At 35.2% G+C, this 19,646-nt stretch overlaps 1 long non-coding RNA gene across 1 annotated transcript in view; it reads right to left on the reverse strand.

Moving 5' to 3' along the window:
• Window positions 1-1,008: 1,008 nt before the first annotated feature.
• The window catches only part of LOC144322963 (uncharacterized), a 39,334-nt gene continuing 20,696 nt past the window's right edge, over window positions 1,009-19,646 (reverse strand). Inside the window, exons 2-4 of the long non-coding RNA XR_013388538.1 lie at window positions 13,374-13,437; window positions 12,883-12,957; window positions 1,009-2,688 (exon numbers count right to left, since the gene is read on the reverse strand). This is a non-coding gene — a long non-coding RNA (uncharacterized LOC144322963). The remainder of the gene's footprint in view (window positions 2,689-12,882; window positions 12,958-13,373; window positions 13,438-19,646) is intronic.

Below are 19,646 nucleotides of genomic sequence, written 5' to 3' on the forward strand. Positions count from 1 at the left end.
TGTTAAGAATAAAGTAAAAACTGGGGAGAGTGTGGAAAGGAGCAACACGGATAAAGATAGGAATAGAGCTCCAGTCTTAAGAGAAAATCGTAAAGAATGGATTTTGCCTATGGAAAGAATACAATTTTGTGTCTACAATAATATTTTGGGCTGAGCATCAGAGTCATCAATCAAGTTAAGAACAATTTAGATATTAGAGACTACTAAAAAATAATAAAATCTTTTTTAACATCAAGAATTTGATAAGATACTAAGGAAATAATGCATGACCTAGCCAAGATCTAGTGGATGTGGAAATATGGAATAGAAACGTCACTCCCTCTATCTTGAAGACAGTTGAAAAATACAGTGAATTTAAGCTTGGGTTTAAGTGTTAGAAGAAAATGTCCAGGATTTGCCTAAGGGAGAAAATCTGAAGGCAGAAAAGCTAAAGAATAACAAACTCAAAAGTTAGAAAAAGGAAATGAACAAGTCCAAAGAGTAGGTGACTGGAAATGCTAGGGGTAAAAAGTAAAATTAATGAAATGAAAAACTTACCAAATGTAATCAACAAAGTCTAAAGTTGGTTCATGACAGTAATAGATATTACTATTATATTTTTATATTATATATAAATTATATATATATAATATATATTATATAAATATATAAATATATATTATATATATATTAAATATATATATTTATATATATAAATATATTAATTATATATAAGTTATATATAATATAATATATTAATATATTAATATATAAATTTATATATTTTAGTAATATATTTATATTACTATAAAATAGACTAACCTTCAGTGAGATTTGATAAATTAATATAGGATATAATGAACAACTTTATACTAATAAACCTGAAAATTCATACAAAATAGACAAATCTTTAGAAGAATACAAGTTATACATTGACAAAGGAAGAACTATATATTCTAAATCATTGAATTAAATCAATAGTCAAAAATTTTATTTGAAGAAAATTCTTAGTCTATATGGCATTGGTAATATTATAACTTCCAGGGGCATATGATTCTAATACAACACCGACTGTTCTAAGAAATGGGAAAAGAACATATGTATATCAACTGTTTTATAAGATTAGCATGGCCTTGATATAAAAAACAAAGATAATGCATGAAAATAGATTTCCATACAAATATCACCCATGAACATAGATGAAAAATGCAAACCCAAATATGAACAGACCAAACTCAACAATGAATAAAAAAGATAATGTAACCTATCTTATTGGATTTATTTCAGAAATTCAAGTTTTTTTAAATTGGTGTATCAATTAACATAATGTTACCAGATTAAATTTGAAGGAGATAAAATATATCATCTCAATAAATGTAGAAAAAAAGTTATCTATTTTTCTTGTACATGACTTTGTGTGTGTATATATACTTGGCAGTGGAATTTCTGGATTAAAGAGCAAATACAGGAGATACTTGCAAGTTGCAAATATTGTTTCTCACTCAAGTCGATATCTTAAATATGTCCTTTGAGGAACAGAATTTACAATTTTGGTATAGATCTTTATTAATGATTTTCTTTGTGGAAATTTTCATCTTCAACAAATTTTCTTTTCTTTTTTCCTCCCTTCTTCCCTTCCTCTCTTTCCATCCTTCCTTCTTTCCCTTTTATCTGCCTTTTTTGTTAGTGTGGCAATACACATTCATGGCCTCTAAGGTGAATTAAGATCGAGTTGTTACATTTTCCTCAATTAATAAACATCTGCCAGACTGCAATTACATTCTATTGAATATAAATATTCTAATTGCTGAGAAACCGCATAGAGGAAAAACTAAAGACAGGATGTGGGACAACTGTTTAATAAAAATTATATACAGAAACTATCATCTTAGTGAAAAGGGAGGTAATATTTGAAATGATCAGTTCATGAATTTTGAACCATTATGTATAGGAAATGTAAAAATAGCAGATCTCCTGACATGCACAGGAATTAGGTAACCAGAAATGAGACAATTTATTTTATTTTTTATTTATTTTTTAAAAGAATTTATTTATTTGTTTGTTTGTTTATTTATTTATTTATGTATTTATTCATTCATTCATGAAAGACAGAGACACAGGCAGAGACACAGGCAGAGGGAGAAGCAGGCTCCCCGCAGGGACCCTGATGTGGGACTTGATCCTGGGACTCCGGGATCATGACCTGAGCCAAAGGCAGATGCTCAACCGCCGAGCTACCCAGGTGCCCTATTTTTTTAAATGCTTTTTAAAAAAGATTTTATGTACTTATTCATGAGAGACACACACAGAGAGGCAGAGACACAGGCACAGATCGATGTGGGACTCGATCCCAGGACCTGGGGTCACACCCTGGGCCGAAGGCAGACTCTCAACCTCTGAGCCTCCCGGGTGTCCTGAAATGGGACAATTTAGCACGGCCTTTAAGAGTGGGTTCAAAAGCTGGACTGCCTGAAGCACAGCTAGGGTCTTCCATATATTAGCTGAACGACTTTGGAGAATTTTCCAAAATTCTCTGTCTTAATGTCCTTGTCTGTAAGGGAAGGTAATGACATCACACACATCTTAGGATTGAGTCCATAGAACAATTACTGGAAAACACGGCACTTCCACCAAACTTGCAATCTGCCTGGAGTCATTCCTTAGACTTCGGCTTCTCCTGAATGCCTCATTGCTGGCCACGCCTCCTGGCTGTAAATCCAAACAAATCCAATTAGTCTTCTAACCTTTTTTATATTAATTATGCTGCAACTTCGTCGATTTCTTCTCCACATCGGTTTCAGAGAAGCCTCTCTTCAAGACATCTGATCTTGGCCTCTCATGTGCCCATGGAATTCCACACCATTACTCACCATTATTCTTATTTTCTCCCTCCAGATGTTTTGCTTAACACTGTTTGCCGTGTATTATGTAGTCTCCTTTCCTTTACAACATTTTCCCACTGTGTCCTTTGTCCCAAGCACTTTTCTTCAGGACACCGGCAGCTAATCAGACCTCATCCCAAGCCTTTATCCGGTTCATGCCCTTTTGTAACGTGCTTGTAATGCATTGTCACTTATTTTTTCTAAATCAGATATTTTTATGTAGCTACAGCTGTGAGAGTAACAATGATGTACAGCATTTTTTATGTTTCTTCACGTGTGCATTTTTCAAAGCAGTATTATTTTTATGCTCAGGATCAATAAGCAAAATGATGAACAAGGTATTTTAAAAGTAAGAGGACTATTTAAATATTTACCCTTTTAGCACAACTTTATAATCACCCAAGGAGTAGTTTGATGTAGAAGGGTCTGGTTCTACCCTGCTGGACAGCTTCGGGCGAATCCCTTTGCACGTCTGCATCTCCGTGTTGTCAGACGGGGTATGGGTTGTGTGTTGGACACTGGGTTGTGTGTTGGACAAACCATGGAACTTCAGAATTCTCCAGCAAGACCCTTTGAAACTGCCAACCATTCCTCAGCTCTGCAAAGGACACCTCAGTGACTGGTGCCGACATGGCCCTTTGTGGATATGTGCACAAGTTTTCCTGAGATACATCCTTAGGAGAGGAATTTCTGGGTTATGGAGTATATTTTCATTTAATTTAACTAAGTACAATCATATTGTCTTCCAGAGTGACTACAGCAGTCTACGGTGACTGGGCGCTCAAATATGGACACCTCCACACAAACCCTTAGCATTTTCAACTCTTGGGTCTGTTAGCTGTGGAGTGAGCGACACCTTCTCTCTTTGATTACTAAGGGACTTTAACAACTGTTCTATACGTAGCATTTTAGGTTATTTCCATACTTTGTCTGCTCTTTTTTGTACTTTTTTTTTTATTCATAACAGCTAAGTGGTGAAACAATCTCTATCAATTTCCTAGGGCTTCTGTAATAAAGCAGCACAAACTGAATAAAGAGCATAAAAATAATACTGCTTTGAAAAATGCACACTCAGCACAACCCACTAGAGGGTGGGTTCAAACTATTGACCTGTAGTATCTCACAGTTACTGAGGACAGAAGTCTGAAATCAAGGTGTCTGCAAGGTCATGCTCCCTCTGAAAGACGCAGGAAAAGGATCCTTCTTGGTATCTTCTAGTTTCTGATCGTTTCTGGCAGTTCTTGGCATTTATTGGCTTAAAATCACCTCTCTCAGTCTCTACCTTCACCTTCACATGGCCTTCTTTCTTTTTTATGTTTCTGTGTGCCCTCTCTTTTTCTTATAAGGACACAAGTCTTTGGGTTTAAAACTCATTCTAGCATGACCTCATCTCAACTAAATATATCTGCAAAGTTTATATCCAACTGAAGTCAATTCTGAGTTTCTGGGTGGATTTGGAATTTTTTTTTTTTTTTTTTTTTTTTTGAGGAAGCGGGTGGGGCAACTGTTGGACCAAGATACAACCTAAGTGTTCATTGGGATGCCTGGCTGGGTGGCTCAGCAGTTGAGCGTCAGCCTTTGGCTCAGGGCATGATCCCGGGATCGAGTCCCACATCGGGCTCCCTGCAGGGAGCCTACTTCTCCCTCTGTCTATTTCTGTGTCTCTCATGAATAAATAGAATCTTTAAAATAAATAAATAAATAAATAAATAAATAAATAAATAAATAAATAAATATTCATCAAATGATGAATAGATAAACAAAATGTATATCCATCCGTACAATGTACTTTTATTTGGCAATCCAAAGGAATGAAGCAGTGAACGACACACGTTACCACATGGATGAACCCTGAGGCTCATGCTAATTGAAAGAAGTCAGAAAAAAAACAAAAAAGAAGAAAGAAGTCAGACACAAAATGCTACATGTTATGTGACGCCACGATTACAAAAAGTCTAGAATAGGCAAATCTGTAGAGACAGAAAATACATTAGTGGTTGCCTAGGACGAGAGGAAGCATGTGGAATGACCACTATCGGTTTCTTTTTGGGCTGATAAAAATATCTTAAAACTAAAAACTTTATTTATAATTTATTCATTTATATTTAAATTCAGTTAATTAACATATAATATATTATTGGTTTCAGAGGCCGAGGTCGGTGATTCATCAGTCTTATGTAACACCCAGTGCTCATCACATCACATTCCCTCCTTCATGTCCATCACCCAGTTACCCCATCTCCCTACCCCCGTCTCCTCCGGCAACACTCAGTTTCCTAGGATTAAGAGTCTTGTGGTTTGTCTCCTTATCTGATTTTGTCTTGTTTTATTTTTCCTTCCCTTCCCCTATGCTCCTCTGTTTTATTTCTTAAATTCCACATGATTGAGATCATATGATAATTGTATTTCTCTGATTGACTTATTTCACTTAGCGTAATACCTTCTAGTCCCGTCCACAGTGTTGTAAACTGAACTGTATACTTGAAGTAGATGGATTTTATGGTATGTGAATTATAACTTAGCAAAAGCTATTTAAAAATGACTCATACATCTGGATTTGTAGGGAGGATGTTATGCCATACTTCCAGAATATGTAGTGACATTGGGTTTCTTTTTGTTGTGGACTCGAGTTTACAGAAGTATTATCTATATACGTCTAGATATATGCCTGTATTGGGTTTAGCTACTGAAAATTCTCACAATCCGTCATCTATTAATTTTCATAATGGTAACGTTTGTCAACTAGATTTCCTTTATTTTTATGTAAGCATATTCATCAATTTTTTTCTGGTTTATATTTTTGAAAAATTTTTAAATCTGTCCTTTTCTAGCATGTCAGTAAAATGTTCTCTCATATATTAATATAATTACCTTGTAGTTTTTCCTTTCACATTGAGATTTTTATTCTATCTGAAATTCAAGTTTCATGGGTAATTTTATTTCTCTTCATGTTGTGAGCCAGTTTTTGTAACACCATCTACTATGTAATGTGTACTGTATGCTTATTAAGTGCTTGCACACAAATGGTTGATGTGTTACTTCCCTCTTCTTTTCAGTTAGACAAGTCTTATAACATCACCACACTATTTTCATTGCTATAATTCTCCTTTGTCATTTCTTATACAGAATAGCATATTGTGTTCTTTCCTCAATAGAGTAAGGGCTCCTAAGGTTTTAAATCATCTCTCATCATATTGACTTTCCTGCAATTGGCCCACTATCAGCATATGGGAGACAATCAGTTAAATATGAATACATGAATGGACAAATTAAAGGAATAGCATGTAGAAATTATATATATAAGGTTCAGTAAACCAAAATAAATTACCAATTGTTTATGAAATTATAAAAAATAGATGCACTTTACAAGAAGCATATAAGATATAAAGAAATGAAATTGTCATAGGGCAGGATGGGACATGTAAAGAGGAGGGATTGTATACAAACTTATTCCTTCAAAAAAGGACAAATCTAAAAAATAAATAAATAAAAAGGACAAATCTTATGTCAAATTAATATAATCAAAATTTAAACATAGCATTTTTGTTATTCAAATTAGTGTAATCTTGTCTAAGAGTTATCATCTCATTAGTGTTATGTTTTATTACAATGAGGGAATTGCTGATTTTGAGTTTGAAAATTAATACTAAATATAACTTTAAAATCTGCTTTAATTTGGGGATCTAAAGTTTTATTGCGCTCATAAAATGTTCAGGCTCAGCCAACACTAATTGCTATTTAGACATTGTTTGCAGGTGCAAATATGAAAACATTTCATAAAATTATAAACACTTTATTATATTTTAAATACCTGTATTTTATAAAAACTAGTAATGTTTGAAGTGATTTGCATTTAACTGTTTTTTAAAAGAATTCAAGAAGTCAACACAATTATAATTATTCTTCTTTGAAAAAGAATATTTATATTTTTAAAATATCTCAGACTGATCCTTGTCTCACATTACTTCTATCTGTATCAAGGCTCCAGGGCTCCATTAGCATATGTTCTAATATCAAATATCATTTACACTCTGCATAATTTGTACACCTACTTTCTCCTAGTAAAGTCTCTTTTTGCAGTTATATAAGCACAAAACAAGATAATGTACAAAAATGTCTAGAATATAAAAAGACAACTGCATTATTGGCCTTCTACAGAGTCATTTTGAAGGGAAACCAGAAGTACATTCAAAGTTATATTCTCTTGAGCTCTAGAGAGACTATAGAGAAACTAACCTAGAGACTAACGAGATAATCTGTAAATAGTTTAACCTATAGGCCAGACGTTAGAAAAGGGAATGGAGTAAAGGGAGGAAAGAGAGGAAAGGGAATTCAAACAGACAAAGGGCAATTTATACTTGCTGAATGATTACCATGAGCCTCACTTTACACTTGGTGTTTTCATATACCATTTCTCATCTAACAGCCAACAAAACGCCACACGTTAAGTTATTTTCTCTATTTAAATGCTACAGCTTTCTTAGTGAGGACATGGAGGTTCAGAATGGACACCTGTCTGATGTCTCAGGAGCTGCTCGGGAACACCAAGGCCAGAAGCTAGTCCTCCTGGTGCTCCATTCAGCATGCATTCCAATATAGCAGGAGGTCACGACCAGATTGAAAGTACAGATATTTTCTTAGAAGGGATAACATAATGTAGTATTCATAAATGTTATAAAATCTTGTGTTTTATCAGTTCCATGACATCTATACCCAAATTATTATTAACACTTAGCCACCAAATTTTAGTTGACTTGCCATTATATGAATAAATTTCTCAATTACACACCCGTAGTTCTGACTTTTGTGCATTTCACGTCATTACTTTAGAATAGCAAAAATGCATGAAGGCTTTAAAAGCAAAAAAGAACAAATGTTGGCTTTTCAAGGAACTGGACAAAACCATTTGCCCAAATCCTTAGTTTACAGCTGGAAACACGTCTATAATAAACTACCTTAAATAGACAATTACCCTAGCAGGAGAAAGATCTTTCTTTCTGAAGATATACTTTATCTTTTATTGTGGGCATTTTTGTAAAATAAGGATAATTTAGAAATGATGTTTAACTTGATGTTGTTACAAAGGAGGGGGCAATTAGAGAAAGCACACAATACTTTTCTAAATCTGATGCAATTATAGTATGTTTCCACCTACTTTTGATATGTTTCCTCAAACTCTGAAAATGCAGTTTGAAATTTTAATGTATTAGGAATCTAATTAATCATGACTGTTGGGTCACCTGCAGGGTAGATAAATTTATTATTAGATTTAAGGTTTTGAACTTCTAAAAATTCTATTTTATTTTCATGTTTCTTTGTCTGAAGCAGTTCCTTTCAATTATGCAACAGTAAATTTCATGTCTAACAACCAAAAAGACTGCTGTTTCATCAGAAGGGATCCATGTGCTTTTTGATATTTTTGTACTTTCCTCTATGGCTCTATGGTATTACTTTTAAAGAAAAAAAAGAGTTCATTTAGATTAATATTCAGATAAGTTTTAAACTTTTAAAACCATGACAAACTTGTTGAGGATGTTGGGGATTATCATTTATAGTAACTAGCCTTGCCTCACTATGCTTGGGTGTCTCCATTTTATGATTTTTTTTTTCATTTTATGAATTAATAACATTGATGAATATTATGTATTTTAATAGAATTTATTTTAGCAGTACTCATTACACGCTAGACAATGTGCAACGAATCTTATATGCAATAGTCTGCCTTTAATTTATGCACTAGACCAATTTGGAAGCTAAATAGAGATGATGGGGAAACTGAGAAACAAAATGGCAATTTGACTTAAACAGGTCACATAGCTTGTTGGGAGCAGACTCATTAGTGGGCTCCAGAGGGTGAGCAGTTACAGTTCTATAACAGGTACCAAAAAGTAGCTATAGTGGGGAAAAGTGTTGAATAGCCATTCCTGTGAAGTATATGGAAGGTGGTTTTACTAGCAACTAGTTGACTAGTAGCATTAGTTAATGATCTTGGATTGAGAATGAGAAGGGAAAAGAGGTTGAAGGAAGGATAGACAACTTTGAAAGCTAAAATGTGAACTCTTGACTTTCTTGCTTCAAATAAAAAAAAAAAAAATTAAAGTCTATGTCCACTGATACAAACGTGACTATTTTTAACTAAAGTTTAGTCAAAATGCTTCAGGCCATTAAGGAAAAAAAAAAGTTGTCAGTTAAAACAAAACAACAGGCTAGTTGCTTAACTTTCTTTCTTTCTTCTTTCTTTCTTTCTTTCTTTCTTTCTTTCTTTCTTTCTTTCTTTCTCTTTCTTCTTTCCTTCTTTTTTTCTTACCTTGCCAACGAAAACAGACAAACTGGTATATACAGAACAGATCTGAATTGTAGAGTTTGTTTCTTCTCTCATTCTTACACTTGTGAAAGGGAGATGTTTAAATATTGTCACAGAAACCTAGAAGTTGTAGATGCATGGGCGATCTGATGAGAAAGAAAAATACTTTTCTGAATGATCAATGACACTGTGAATTACAGTCCTCCATTCACCTAAAAATCCATAGTGAGGGCAGGTTTTATCTGATGAAGTCAAACCTTCACAGGCTTCATCTTTTAACCTCTAATGCATTATAGAGAATGCTGTTTAAATTTATATCAAAATTTCTGTACTTGGCTGAAATCACAAGAATATGGATGAAAGACACTTTGTAGAGTTCTGTATGTCCACTAGGCACCCAAATGAATGAATCAATTGCAATTTAATATGGGTAGTAAGTTTAGAAAGGGTTAAGCAAAGGGGATGAGCAAAGGTTGAAAAACAAGACCTATTAGGAAAAAAAAATGTTAAAATAAAAGAGGTAATTTAGCCTGGTAGAAAAATTGAGAAGTAATTTAAAAATAGTCATCAGAGATATGAAGTCTATTTTAGAAATGGTGGTGGCTGGTTGTTTCTTTTTTCCAACAAGAAAAGAACAGAAAGAAATAGAGTCAATGTATTGTAAGCCATAAAAAGGGAATATTTTAACTTGCAATAGTTACAAGTAATGAAATATAATAGTTATGAATATAATAGTAATGAAACTATTGTAGCAATAGTTACAAGTAATCAAATATTATTTTCCAGACATTTACTAATAGAGACTAAATCTATTTTTGAGATATAAGTATGTATGCTTATAATACATCCCCGTGTATGTAATTTGTGTGGAGTAATTTGCAAACATTTCTTAAAAATAGATGGATTCTGGGGCACCGGGGGGGCTCACTGGTTGAACGCCTGCCTTCGGCCCAGGTCATGATCCTGGGGTCCCGGGATCAAGTCCCACATTAGGTCCCTGCAGGGAGCCTTCTTCTCCCTCTGCCTGTGTCTCTGCCTTTCTGTGTGTCTCTCATGAATAGGTAAACAAAATGTAAAAAAATAAAAAAGAAAGAAAGAAAAGAAGGTTTTTTTTTGTTTTTGTTTTGTTTTTGTTTTTGCCAGGGCCTTGAGTGCAGACTCTCATGACCCCACTGAAAGTGAAAATCATCAGCTTCATTGAGTCATAATAATGCCATACGTCTGTATATATTATTTGAATAAAAAGTCACTATTAGATTTTACACAATTAAAGATTGTTAACCAGGCTAGTATGAATAGCACTACTGAGGAATGGAGATTGAAGGATAAATATTGAACTGAAATCCAAGTCTTTTATTTTTATTTTAAAGCAAGATGGTAAAAAAATAAATAATAAGTAAAGCAAGATAGTTTCTTTTCCATAATATAATTACATTAAAAATAAATAACTTCTCAACGGTTTGGCTTCAACGTGGATGAGAACCTAACAGATATATTGAACCACCAAATACAAGTGGGAAACAACCACCCACAACTGATCATCAGGGGTTAATAACTAATCACAAGAGAAGAAAGGAAGGAGAGGCTGGTCCCCTGTCAATGCAAGTGGAGGGACAGTGCCAAGGTGGACAAGACCACTAGGCAGGTAGAGATGCCCCTGTGAGCTGGTGCAGCCAAAGACCCTCTGACATCTCTACCACCTATTCAAGAAGCACATGAGAGAAACAGGACCCACAGATTTGTCTGTTATCAACAGCTGATAAAGACAGTGAACAAAATAAGCTTCATCTAGAGCAGAACCAAGAGGCCCAGAGGAATTCTGCTGATCCAAGTAACATGCTGTGTGTAGAGACACCTGGAGACCTAAAACCATCTGCAAAGTCTCCAGAGGAGTCTGTGCAGAAACGGCCAACCACCTAGAGACTAACTGTTACAGCAACAACATACACAGATTGCAATGATTAAAATGAAATCAATGAGATATGAAAACAAAATAAAATAATAAAATAAAATAAATAATAAAAAAATAAAATATAAAATAAATAAAATAAAATAAATAAAATAAAATAAAATAAAATAAAATAAAATAAAATAAAATAAAATAATAAAGGATTTCCCTAGGCGTGCTTTTGCATTGTAGTCTTGGACTTGTTATGCAAAATGTTTTTACTGAAATGACATTTCCCTTTAACTCAAGGGTTCACTGGTGTCTTTCTTTTCCAAACTTAATTTCCTCTCTTGAAGATGGGAGTAATATTTCCCTTTTTATCCACTTGAGAGCTTTTATGAGGATTTAATAAGATGATAGCATGAAAACCCTTTAAAAATGTAAACTTCTAGAAACACAGAGCATTCTAGTCATGGTTTTAATTTGTCATGTCTGGCAAATCACTTCTGAAGTCCATGCCCTGGAGGCTTGGGGTCAATTAGCTGCCATGTTCGTTTGCTTCTTTCAGATTTGAAAAAAGTTTGACAAATGTCAATCGTGGTATCCAAATTGGACGAAGGAAATGATCAGATGACATTCAAGTAATGCTGAAACCAGATCATGATAACAGGTCTTCTGATGGTGCTTAGGTTGCAACGGGTCCCTCCCTGGCTGTCTGAGACCAAGGGGAATTTGCTGAACGAAGAACTGGAAACCTCGGCTGGGACAAAGCAAGAACTAACAGCCCCAAAGGTTGAGGGAGCAAGAATAAAATGACAGAGTCAGGCGGCTGCTCTGACCAGTCAGGGTTCCTCCCCGTCCCCAAGACCTGGGTCACTCAACTCCCCATCAATGTACCAGAGAGTCTAACAGGCTCAGCTGGGTTTGCGTGCCCACATCTTGTAGGGGCAGGCGATGAAAATTAATGGTACTTTCTCAAGGATGCAAACAAGTAGGAAGAAGAAATGGTCACTTGAGAGTCTTCTACTAGAAGTGAGAGCAGACAGTGACTAGGAAACCAACCAGCACAACTGTCTACTCCAGAGCACAGACCTAGGGCTTGTCACTGGGTAAACCTGGATAGATTCAATGTCTTGCCAAAATTTCCAAATACTGGAGAATGTTTTCAGTTGATTTTAAACAAACCATGTGTTATTTCTAATAACTTCTAAGAAATTCCAAAATTTAGAAATATTTCTGAATGTATATAAAAACGTAATAGAGGATGAAAAATACATTAACTGATGCGCAATTTCTTCTTTTGGGCTGTGTCATCATTAGAATTGGTTGGAAGTCTGACACTTTTCATAATTAATGAAATAACATTTCTCTCCTAGTGTCTGAAAGGATTTGTCTAGATCTCAAATGGCTAATAAACCTGTATGTTAGGTTTTACCTTTAAAATAATTGAAATAATCATTCTAATTAGGCTAAATGTAGCCTTTTGATCCTAAGTGTTTATCAAAATATCCAATGCAGTTATTTCCTAGCAACGCTGTCCTATTTTCAATGAAGTCTGTTAAAAATATCCCTCCATGTTATCTAATTGTCTCTGTAAGAAAATAGTTCTAAACCAACTCTTAAAGACCACACATTTATTCATTTATTATTTTATTTTGTTATTATTATTATTATTTTTGCAAATACTTATCCAACAGCCAAGACACTGGGAAGATACCAATAAACTTCTACCACTTATGAAGCTTAAAGTCTCATATGGAAGGAAGTAGGGGCATTTTCAACAAATGCCCCTTTACCCGCTTTGAGAAATATATAGAAGAAACACTTACGTCTGCCTGAGACAATCTGGTGATGTTTGTCAAGTAAGGTAGGCTATAGGTCTATATGGTGTCTTCTTTCCAGCTCTATTGAAAAATAATTGACATATAGCATTACATGACGTTAAGGTTTACAACATCATGACTTAATGTATGTATATATTGCAGAATGATTATCATAGTAAGTTTAGATAACACCCAGTGCCTCACATATTCACAATTTTTTCTTGTGATGACAACGTTCAAGATCCACTCTCTTAGTAACTTTTAAATAGACTGTACGAGGGATCCCTGGGTGGCGCAGCAGTTTGGCGCCTGCCTTTGGCCCAGGGCGCGATCCTGGAGACCCGGGATCGAATCCCACGTCAGGCTCCCGGTGCATGGAGCCTGCTTCTCCCTCTGCCTGTGTCTCTGCCTCTCTCTCTCTCACTGAGTGCCTATCATAAATAAATTTAAAAAAATTAAAAAAAAATAGACTGTACGATATTGTTAACTATACTCACCGTGTCGTGCATTACATCCGCAGAACATATTTCTCTTACAACTGGACGTTTCAAGTCGAAGATGCTGTGGGAGTATATGGGGAATGTTAACATGATTGGGATAATGGGCAGGCTAAAATCAACTCCTTGTCTCCCTGGGGTGTTTTCCATACACAAGTACAGTGGTTACAATAATGCAAGCTATTGTAACAAACATCCCCACAGCTATGTGTTTTGAGATAAGTTTATTTCTCACTCAATTAGTGCTTGAATGTGGGTATGTTGCATCAGTACACAACTTTTCTTTTTTTTTTTTTCACTATTTTTTATATTCCCCAAATGAATGAGACCATATAATGTTTGTCCTTCTCCGATTGACTTATTTCACTCAGCATAATACCCTCCAGGTCCATCCACGTCGAAGCAAATGGTGGGTATTTGTCGTTTCTAATGGCTGAGGAATATTCCATTGTATACAGAGACCACAGCTTCTTTATCCATCATCTGTCGATGGACACCGAGGCTCCTTCCATAGTTTGGCTATTGTGGACGTTGCTGCTAGAAACATCGGGGTGCAGGTGTCCTGGCATTTCACTGCATCTGTATCTTTGGGGTAAATCCCCAGCAGTGCAATTGCTGGGTCATAGGGCGGATCTATTTTTAACTCTTTGAGGAACCTCCACACAGTTTTCCAGAGTGGCTGCACCAGGTCACATTCCCACCATCAGTGCAAGAGGATTCCCTTTCTCCACATCCTCTCCAACATTTGTGGTTTCCTGCCTTGTTAATTTTCCCCATTCTCACTGGCGTGAGGTGGGATCTCATGGTGGTTTTGATTTGTATTTCCCTGATGGCCAGTGACGAAGAGCAGTTTCTCATGTGTTTGTTGGCCACATGCATGTCTTCTTTATTTTTTTAAATAAATTTAATTTTTATTGGTGTTCAATTTGTCAGCATACAGAATAACACCCAGTGCTCATCCCGTCAAGTGCCCACCTCAGTGCCCGGAACCCTCTTACACTGTTGGTGGGAATGTGAACTGGTGCAGCCACTCTGGAAAACTGTGTGGAGGTTCCTCCAAGAGTTAAAAATAGACCTGCCTTACGACCCAGCAATTGCACTGCTGGGGATTTACCCCAAAGATACAGATGTGATGAAACGCCTGGACACCTGCACCCCACCCCGATGTTTATAGCAGCAATGTCCACAGTAGCCACACTGTGGAAGGAGCCTTGGTGTCCATCGACAGATGATAAATAAAGAAGCTGTGGTCTATGTATACAGTGGAATATTCCTCAGCCATTAGAAATGACAAATACCCACCATTTGCTTCAATGTGGATGGAACTGGAGGGTATTATGCTGAGTGAAATAAGTCAATCGGAGATGCACAAACAGTATATGGTCTCATTCATTTGGGGAATATAAAAAAATAGTGAAAGGGAATGAAGGGGAAAGGAGAAAAAATAAGTGGGAAATATCAGAAAGGGAGACAGAACATGAAAGACTCCTGACTCTGGGAAACGAACTAGGGGTGGTGGAAGGGGAGGTGGGTGGGGGTGGGGGTGACTGGGTGGCAAGTATACAACTTTTCTACACACGGTGACTCAAGGACCAAGGTTTCTCCTATTCCTAAGGACTCCCTGAGTTCTCTGCTTCCAGCTGAAACATGAAGGTAAGTAGGGTAAAACAGAAACAAAAACAAAACAAAACAAAAAAAGAAACCCCAAAACTCCTTTACTTAACTGTTTGGCCCAGAAATGACATAAATGGCTTCCGCTTACAATAGTCTTATTGGCCCCACATGCCTCTTTTCCCAGTGGCAGCTCTATTCTATGAAAACAAGACTATAACATGATTGATAGTTAATTGTCCTGCTTCAGAAGTTAAAGTGAAGGATAAATAGAAGGGAGAGAGGGTGGAATGGGAGAAGGAGGGAGGGAGGGGGAGGGAATAGGAAAAACTAGCAGGTACGGAATTTATAAAATATATGATGATACTACCAATGATTTTATCAAAAGTGATCAAGAGCAATTGACATTTTTTTTGCAGATTAAGAATAATAAGACATAAAATTGGGGAGAATTATGGGCTCAAATCACTTACTACTCTTAAAAAGGCTTTATTTGGGACTTTAATTTCTCCTGGGGGATGGATAATGAATGTCAATGAACAGACATATATATTTCAACATGTGTAGATCTCAAAAATGTGTGACATGGGGAAAAAAGTCCACAATAATTGAATGATGTAAACTGCATTATACTAATTGTATAAATTAAAGCACAAGATATATTGCTACTTAGTGTTTATGGATAAATATATATTTAGAAAAATTATTAAAGTATGGGGTAGTGGAAGAAGTCATACTAAATTCTAGGCAATGGTTTTCTGGGGGATATAAATAATAATGTAAAATTGTAGAGGTATATAAAAGATTCCAAATTTATCCATAATATGTTATTTTGTTTATTATAAAAAAATCAGAATAAAATATGGGAAATGTCAATATTTTTTCATTTAAAGTACTGGGTAACAAGGCTGTTTCTTGAAAATGATGTTTTCCATATTGAAGAGACACAGCCAATTTCATTGAGTCCTTTCCAAGCAGGTGCTTAGATGCTCACATTTAGGACATTTTTATGATCCTGAGGTTATATTATTTAGCCATGTTTATACTGTAATCTGAGAGTGTGTGCTCTTTTTTGTGATTTAAAAAATTTTGGACAACATTACTGAGTCTTGTTTGAATTTGGAAAAATAGGAAAAGAATTATCAGCCAAGACCATATAATATGATTGGATTTTTTTTAGCCCATCTCTGAAGCTTTAGAAGGCTCAAGATTAGCTTCTCACAAGGTTCCCAGAAAGATACAGAAAAGAACAATAGTTTCTATCCAGAAAGTTACCACCAAGGTGGGAGAAGTATTTATCTGGGAATCTGTTCTCTTGCCTGACAGGTCAGCTACGTTCCTGGGTGGCTTCAAGTTAAGAGAACAGAATGCCAACTATAGTTTCTTTTCCTCCGTATTATTCCAACATGGTCCATAACGCAGGAACTCTGACTTTAGGAACAGTTCCGGAGAAAGCCTCTTCTTTCTCTGTAGCCGTCTTTTGCTCTACTCTTTAGAAGCAGCAGTGACTCGTTTGAATGGTAAAATGATGTCTTAATTATAACTTTGGAGGTTAATGATATGAAAAATATTATCACAAGTAACTGATGAAAATGAGAGAGCACAAGAGAAAGGGAAAAAATAGGCAAACATCATGAAAATATGAAGTATCCAGCCTCTGCTTCCAGAGACTGGTTTTGGTCACACAAGACATGCTTCACTATTGGATCACAAACCACCAAAATATGTGTAAAACCTTGGTTTGCCAGAAGTCAGTCTCATTCAACGAGAGGTCTTTTGTATCCCGTCAGGTTACTTATTCAAACCAGGCTGAAGAGGAACCACGATAACAAAACAAAAACCAGCTGCAGGCCCTTAGTCTGTACAGTTTTCAAAAACCAAGCCGACAGGATAATACGGACTACCCTCTATGGGTTGGACTCCAGCATGGAACTGCATTGACCAGCCGTGGCTGCATTTGGGTTAGGTCTGGCTAAGTCAGCATCGTGACTTCAGGCATCCTCAGCAATAAGTAGAAGGCCATAGCCACCCATCAGAAATTTGTACTCACACAGATGGGTCTTATGGCAAGTAAGTGGGTGTAGTATCATGTACTGCAATATGGAAAACTCTGCTTCATGGCGCAGTATTGAAAACTCAGGAGAACAAGGGCTCCTGCACCAGAATTTCTCCTGCAACCAGGGAGGTAAGACAGCTTGAAAAGAGAGGAGCTAGTAGCAAGTAGGTTTGAGACAGCATTCAAGAAGCATTCTCCAATCCTGTTATATCTGTGATTTTGTGCATATAAAAAGAATAAGATCATTTTTTCCAAGAATCAATCTTCACCCTGTTGGGAGTATACTCTCATTAAGGGTGCATAGCTTTATGGGTTTGTCAAATTCATTCATATTTTTTAATGTGGTTGTTGAATGCAATATCATTTATACCAATTGTGTGACATACCACATTTATTCTTCTATTGATGAAAATGTAAACATTTCCAATTTTTGAATATTACATATATTCTTGTACTTTTTATTGGTAACATATGTAAGTAATTCTGTTGGGAATAGTGTACTTGGATATTCACGTGTTTAGCTGTAATTTTGCCAAATTTCCAATTGACATTCCCATAAGAAGTTTTCGAAAATTTTAGTTGCTCTAATTCTCACCAATACTTTTATATTGTCAGCATCTTAAAACATTAATAATTTTGATGAAAATATGGTAGTATGTCATTGTAACTTTAATTTGTATTTCTTTGATGAAATTTCATATACCTATTGCATATTTAATTTTCTTCTTTTGTGAAATGAATGTCTCTGATCATTTATCTGTTGGGTTGTCTGTTTTTATCTTTTTAAAGGATATTGTTTTAGGATTTTAGATATTCTGAATGTAAATACCTTCCCAAATATATCTTCTGAATATCTTCTCTTGGTCTGTGCTTGCTTATTTTACTCACTTTATCTGATAAATAAAAGTTTTTAATCTTAATAATATCTATTTTATCTGTTTTTTTTTTCTTTAGGTCAGCACTTTCTTTTTTCTTTTTTTTTTTTTAAGTGGGCTCTATACCCAGTGTAGAGCCCAGTGTGGAGCTTGAACTCATGACTCTGAGACCAAGAGCTGGATGCTTAACTGACTGAGCCACCCAGCCCCTAGGTTAGCACTTCTAATTTCTTAGTAAAAAATTGCACACTTTACTGGCAAAAAATATTTTCCTATGTTTTCTTCTAAGACTTTTATGTTTTACCTATCACTTTTATATCTGTAACCAATCTTGCTTTGCTCTTTATGTATAGTGTGAAGTGTCAAGATGGCTTTTTAAATATATATATATATATATACTTACAAAGTAATTTTTAAAAAAGCACTCCATGGGACAAATTTTTCACAAAATTACTCAAAATCTAGATTCCACAGAAGAAAATGTTTATGATAAATTTGACAACACAGGCACACAAAAAAATCACCTTAGGAAAAAATAATCATAAAGTAAGTCAAAGAACAAAAATTGTAAGGGGATGTTTTGTATGAATTATTCAATTTTTCATTGTTTGTATATAATAAAAAACACAAATCAATAAGAAAAATACTGATGACCAAATATATAATTTGTCATATTTGTTAAGACACAAATAAAGCTTCTGTAAAAAAAAAAAAATGCCAATATAACAACAGGTAAAACAAGATAGCTTTAAAACTAGATATTTTTTTCTGTATCATAAGATTGTATGTGTATAACAAGTCCAGGCATTATATTGTTGCTCAGCCTCCCCCCAAAATGTAACTTCTATCCATGATTTAAAATCACTGATTTATCTCTTCATCTTATACGGATATATTGAAGCCACTAGTGTTCCCTTCCTCCAGGGAAAGAGATATAAACATTTCATAGAAATTGAGTGTTAAACAGAGTAAAATGACAAAATTAATTTTCTAACAAAAATTATAAATTTTAACTACAAATAGATACTATTTTTTCACATAGCATAAGGACAAAGAACTAAAAGTTTGATTCCACACATTGTGAGGGAGGATTGAGGAAAGAACCATTCTCCAATCTCCTGATTTCTCTTGGAGGAAATGTAAACTGAAATACTGTCACAATTTGACAATATTTACAAAATTTTTGAATTCATATATCCTTTTACCCAGTTAGCCGATTCATTGTTATTTAGCTTCCTTACATTTGAGGAAAATAATAGATGTGCAAGGACATTTAGAGCAGCACTAGAAATACAAGACATATGTTTATTAACTAGGGCTGATTCAAATCAATCATGCTTATACATGCAGTGAAATACTGTGCACCATTAAGAAGAGTATGACAGTTCTATTTAAACTGATATAAAAGGGCAGCCTGGGTGGCTCAGTGGTTTAGCACCACCTTCAGCCCAGGGTGTGATCCTGGAGTCCTGGGATCGAGTCCCACGTCAGGATCCCTGCAGGGAGCCTGCTTCTCCCTCTGCCTGTGTCTCTGCCTTCTTCTCTCTGTGTCTCTCATGAATAAATAAATAAAACCTTTAAAAATAAATAAACTGATATAAAAAAGAATGCTATGTCACATAGGGATTTATTTTAAAGCAAGGCATAGACTATTAGATTTAGTACAGTACCTTTCTGTGTAAAAACAACAAAATTATGCATGTGTACATGTGCATCTCTCAAACAATAAAT

The sequence above is a fragment of the Canis aureus genome, chromosome 11 (genome assembly GCF_053574225.1).
Source record: "Canis aureus isolate CA01 chromosome 11, VMU_Caureus_v.1.0, whole genome shotgun sequence".
Lineage (NCBI taxonomy): Eukaryota > Metazoa > Chordata > Mammalia > Carnivora > Canidae > Canis > Canis aureus.